At 36.3% G+C, this 6,000-nt stretch overlaps 1 protein-coding gene across 1 annotated transcript in view; it reads left to right on the top strand.

Moving 5' to 3' along the window:
• The first annotated feature begins 1,153 nt into the window (after positions 1-1,153).
• The window catches only part of ppfia2 (PTPRF interacting protein alpha 2), a 184,976-nt gene continuing 180,129 nt past the window's right edge, over positions 1,154-6,000 (top strand). Inside the window, exon 1 of the mRNA XM_016279608.1 lies at positions 1,154-1,382. The gene's annotated coding sequence lies outside the window, so the exon portion shown is untranslated. The remainder of the gene's footprint in view (positions 1,383-6,000) is intronic.

The following is a 6,000-nucleotide window of genomic DNA, read 5'->3' as shown; positions in this document are numbered from 1 at the left end:
TCTGTCTGTCTATCTATCTATCTATCTATCTATCTATCTATCTATCTATCTATCTATCTGTCCATAATTCTATCAAGAATTCTATCTGCCTATTTATTTTATTTTTATTAATATATTTGTATAATATTGACTATACATTTCTCCCCTGCTGTCGAGAATCTAAGGTTTGTGTTTGTGAACCGAAAGCATTTTTGAAAGATTTTTGTCCGAAAATATTTTTTTGCGAAGACGCACTGAAACATTCCCGTTCGCCGTATTTACATAATGCATAGTTCTATGTTTAGTAGTCATTTTAATGGAGTCGGGTAACCTCATTAAGACGGTGTTTCCTAAATATTCGAATTTTCCTACATGTTAATTAAACAAGACATGTCCATGCGTAAATGTGGAGATCCTACTATTCGTTGGGAAATTGCACAGCTGCAACTTTAAGACAGAAGCGAACTCCCCCTCTTTTCTCGAACAATGGTCTCTACCATCCACCGCTGCTCTCGCCGCTGAATCCTTAACGTGCCATTTTATTACTAATGGGCATATCTGGAAATCAAAATGTCATCGATATACGTATCTATCTATCTATCTATCTATCTATCTATCTATCTATCTATCTATCTATCTATCTATCTATCTATCTATCTATCTATCTATCTATCTGTCTATCTGTCTGTCTGTCTGTCTGTCTGTCTGTCTGTCTGTCTATCTATCTATCTATCTATCTATCTGTCCATAATTCTATCAAGAATTCTATCTGCCTATTTATTTTATTTTTATTAATATATTTGTATAATATTGACTATACATTCCTCCCCTGCTGTCGAGAATCTAAGGTTTGTGTTTGTGAACCGAAAGCATTTTTGAAAGATTTTTGTCCGAAAATATTTTTTTGCGAAGACGCACTGAAACATTCCCGTTCGCCGTATTTACATAATGCATAGTTCTATGTTTAGTAGTCATTTTAACCTCATTAAGACGGTGTTTCCTAAATATTCGAATTTTCCTACATGTTAATTAAACAAGACATGTCCATGCGTAAATGTGGAGATCCTACTATTCGTTGGGAAATTGCACAGCTGCAACTTTAAGACAGAAGCGAACTCCCCCTCTTTTCTCGAACAATGGTCTCTACCATCCACCGCTGCTCTCGCCGCTGAATCCTTAACGTGCCATTTTATTACTAATGGGCATATCTGGAAATCAAAATGTCATCGATATACGGGACAGTATCGCGTTTCTGAGGATGCCAGCGCTGGACATCCATGCGGGTTTCGCCGGAGCAGCGCTGATTTTGGCCAGTGAAGCTTCCTTGTAGTGAATCGGATGATTGGAGCAGCTGTGCGCTCACGCTTAAGATTGCAGCTGTCATTGATATTGCACAGTGAATAGTGAGTATAAGACAACCCGTACTCAGTACAGTGCAACAGTCATTGTTTCCGACTTGTAAAATTACAGTACTCTTTGTGCACCATTCTCAAGGTGATTCGGAAATGCCTCTTTGGTGAAAGGAAACTTCCAACAGATGTGAGAGGTATTGTTGTAGTAACAGAGATCATTGAATGTGTGAGGGAATGAATGCATGAATGAATGCATGCATGTGTATTCTTGGGAGCTGATGATAATCTTTCATATCTCATACAGGGAAAAGGTGCATAGATCAATGGAAGACACTGACAGAGAGAAATGAAAGGGAGAGGAGGGAGGGAGAGAGAGAGGCAAAGACAGGCATGATGTAATGCGCTTGAGACAATGGTTGAGGATTCTCTCCAATTAGAGTCACAGCAGCAGGATAGGCTGTTTTGAAAGCGATGAGATCACTATAACATGCAAGCTTGCTAGGTGTAGTGGGCATGTCACGGGAATTGTCCCTGCAAATCCCCCTCGCCTGTGGTCAGGCTGTAATGGACCTTATTCACATGTGCCGGAGGACTGTGTGAATGTGAACGTGGTGCTCTAATGTAGTACTAATGGTGTACTAAAGCATGTTTGAATGATTACAGAATGCAGCTTTAATTTAAATGTGAAGAATTAATTGACACATTTAATAGTGATGTTAGTGTTACTCACACACAATTAATTTAAACGCTACACTCTAAAAAAAATTCTGGGTCAAAACAACCCAATTGCTGGGTTTGTCCCTATTTTACCCAGCACTGGGTTGTATTTAACCCAGCATTTTTTAGAGTGTAATATGTAATATTTTACATTAGGCAATATTGTGCTAAAATTGATAAGACAGTCATACAATCACATCATGTTTAATGTTTATTAAAGCAATTTTGTGTCTCTGTACATTTTTTTTAAAAGTTTAAAACATTTTCTAGTAAACGTCAAAAGTTATATATGTATATCCAAACATATAGCACTCACATAGCATCAGCTTTCAAACCTCAAATCGAGTAATTTTGACTACTTTGTGGACACTAAACATTTAACGTGGCAGCCATGATTGTGTCTTATTGATGGAGAATTGTGGTGGCCACACTGGTGTTCTTGCCTCTAATGGTCCTTACTGTAGACAGAGAGGCCGAGAATAGGATGTCCCACTGACCCTGTTGGTTGTGCTGGTGTGTAAAGGCTACCACCGCCATTTCTACTGTATTTTATCAAATGTACAGCTGGTTTGTATGACCTTGGTAGGGGGTGTGTGGTGGAAAGGATCTTTTTCTATGGCAGTGAAAAATTACAGTTGGGTTCAGCCTGAGACCACTGTTGAAAACCTGGGATATAAAATCATATTTAAATCTCAATTATTGTAATGGCAGCCATGATTGTGTCTTATTGATGGAGAATTGTGGTGGCCACACTGGTGTTCTTGCCTCTAATGGTCCTTACTGTAGACAGAGAGGCCGAGAATAGGATGTCCCACTGACCCTGTTGGTTGTGCTGGTGTGTAAAGGCTACCACCGCCATTTCTACTGTATTTTATCAAATGTACAGCTGGTTTGTATGACCTTGGTAGGGGGTGTGTGGTGGAAAGGATCTTTTTCACACCACTGAATGTGCGCGGGTTGGTTCTATGGCAGTGAAAAATTACAGTTGGGTTCAGCCTGAGACCACTGTTGAAAACCTGGGATATAAAATCATATTTAAATCTCAATTATTGTAAATTATTATTATTATTGTAAATATATAATATAATGTCCTAAGAAATTTTAAGAGCACACAGTGGAGTCCAGACTGAGCCCACTGTTGTAGAGCTGATATTTAAAATCAAATTGAATTCTAAATAAATAAATAATACAATAAGAATAATATAAAAATAATTAAATATTTAAATTATCTAGTCATTATAAAAATGTATTTAATCATAATGGAATTTTTAAGAACACTCAGTGGGGTCTGGTTCGAGACCACTTAAAGATCTGGGTTTTAAAAATTTAATTTAAATCCACAAATAAACAAAAACATTTAAATAATAAAATAATATATATATATACTGTATATACACACACACACCCTGTGTCTATATATATATATATATTACATGTTATGTATTTAGTACAAATGTAAATAATTAAAATAAATAATAAAAAGTTTTAGATTATATATAATGTTTAAGATAATGCAAGTCACTAATCAAATGAAAGTAAATGTGAGACACTGACCATGTGAACAAACTTATGGAGTTCATACAGCTTGACATTTTCAAAAATGTTCTCAAAAATGAAGTTGCATTAATAATAATAAATAGAAGCTTTTTTACTAGTGGTCTCAGACTTTTGGAGCCCACTATATATCAAATGCAGCATCATAATTTCCGTGGTTGGTGCAGTTCCATTATTCTTGACCTGTCTTGTATCACTACAAAATCCACAGATTTCATTGAACTCCCTCACCTCAGCCCTCCCTTTCCTCTCAATCTGTACCTCTCTGTCTTTCTCCCTCCCCCCACAGCCATGCATTCATTCAGACAGTGTGTGTGGAATATGATCGCTCTTGTTGTCATCAGTGGGGCTTTTACTCTGGGCATTGTCTTGTGCTCCTCTCAATACTCTGATTGAAATGTGGGTTTAAAATACAGTGTACAGTACTCTCAGACCAATTGTGCCATTGAGCAGTCTTGGGTTTGTGCCCATTTGCTTTAAATTTCACTGCAGGATGTTATGCCAAATATCCAGTCAATAATCCATTCCTTTGTTCATTTATTCAGTCCAGCCCACACGCTTGGACCATCACTGTTCACAAATCCCCTACTTTCAACTTGGTACAGTTCATTATTGGATTTTTTGGCTCTGTTTGCTCATTAACCAATCATAAAGGGATTGATCAACAAAATATATGATACATAATGGATTTTAAGACCTTTATTTAACCCGTTTTGCTACCAAAATGTGGCGTAATTGCACTAGAACAAGGCCGTAGATCCCTTGAGCAATATAAAAACAGAACTATTACTGACCCTGTTGGATCAGTCCAAAGTAAACCATCATAAAGCAATTATTGCCCAAATGGGACGTAGGATTCCATTGCTCTTTATGCTCATTGAATACCGCTATGTATATAGAAGTCTTTCCAGCCTCGCTGCTGATGTCTGATGTTAGTGGCTGTTTGGCGTTATGAAATATAGATGGGGGAGTCTTCACTTAAGATGCTGTAATGGTTTTTCTCTTCCCCTGTTCCAATCCTGCTGCGTCATTCTTTCTTTCTTCCTTTCTCCCTTTTCTTTCTTCATGGAGCTTCGTATAGATCACAAAGATGCAGTTGCTTTCGTTTGTTTTTGGTGGTTCAGTTGAGTTTGAATTTGGAGCATGTAGGAACATGTGCTAATAAACTTCAGCAACTGACATTTTCTGCAGTGTTGACAAAAATTGAGACAGTTTGATGTTACAGAGAATTCACAAAATTAGCAAAATGTTACAATTTCTGCTCTGCAATTTGCAATTTATTGTCAAAATATTTTTTCAAAGAAATCTCTTTCTAGATAGTAGTAGAGATAGTAGAGTGAGAAGTAGGAGAATTTTGTTAGTACATTTGTTTAATTTGTTTTTGAAATTATTATTATTTAATTTTTTTAAGTGATTTTTCTAATTGTTGTTAAGTAAGGGGTCCTATTTCAGAAAGCTTTGTACACATTCAGATAAATGCTGTTCTTCTGAACTTTCTATTCATCAAAGAAATAGCTGTTTTCAACATAATAATAATAAAAAATGTTTTTTGAGCATCAAATCAAAATATTAGAATGATTTCTGAAGGATCTGACTGGAGTAATGATGCTCAAAATTCAGCTTTGAAATCACAGGAATAAATTACATTTTTAAATATATTAAAATAGAAAACAGTTATTTAAATAGTAAAAATATATAAAAATTTTACATTTACACATTTACAATTAGTCATTTTGCAGACGCTTTTGTCCAAAGTGACTTACAACTGGTGAATACATAAAGCGATTCTTTTTTTTAAAGAGGCAAACAGACACAGGAAGTGCTTGCAATACCAAGTTTCAAGCATCGTTCAAATAAGTACAAGCTAGAAAGGGAAGGAATAAATAAAGAGAGAGACTTTTTTTTTAAATTTAGGATGAAGTAAACTATCGTTGAAAGAGATGAGTTTTCAGCTGTTGCTTGAAAATGGTCAGGGATTCAGCATTCCGGATAGGGGTGGGAAGATCATTCCACCAGCCAGGAATGGGGAACGAGAATGTTCTGGAAAGTGATTTTGAGCCTCTCTGTGATGGTACCACGAGGCGTCACTCACCAGCGGATCTCAGACTTCTGGAGGGGATGTAGATTCGTAATAGTGAGTGGGAGTAGGCGGGTGCTGAGCCTGTGGCTGTTCTATATGCAAGCATCAACGTCTTAAAGGGGTCATATGATGCTGCTAAAAAGAACATTATTTTGTGTATTTGGTGTACTGAAATGTTTATGTGGTTTAAGGTTAAAAAAACACAGTATTTTCCACATACTGTATTTTTGTTGTTTTTTTGTTCAATCAACTGGTTTTAGATGGTTTTAGCTGTTTTTTTGCTAAATTAACTGGTTTTTAGCCGTTTTTTGTTTTTGT

The sequence above is a fragment of the Sinocyclocheilus grahami genome, unplaced genomic scaffold, assembly GCF_001515645.1.
Source record: "Sinocyclocheilus grahami isolate Dianchi unplaced genomic scaffold, SAMN03320097.WGS_v1.1 scaffold8.1, whole genome shotgun sequence".
Taxonomy (NCBI): domain Eukaryota; kingdom Metazoa; phylum Chordata; class Actinopteri; order Cypriniformes; family Cyprinidae; genus Sinocyclocheilus; species Sinocyclocheilus grahami.
Note: the sequence above shows the minus strand (reverse complement) of the source record. Positions and strands in the feature narration are given on the sequence as shown.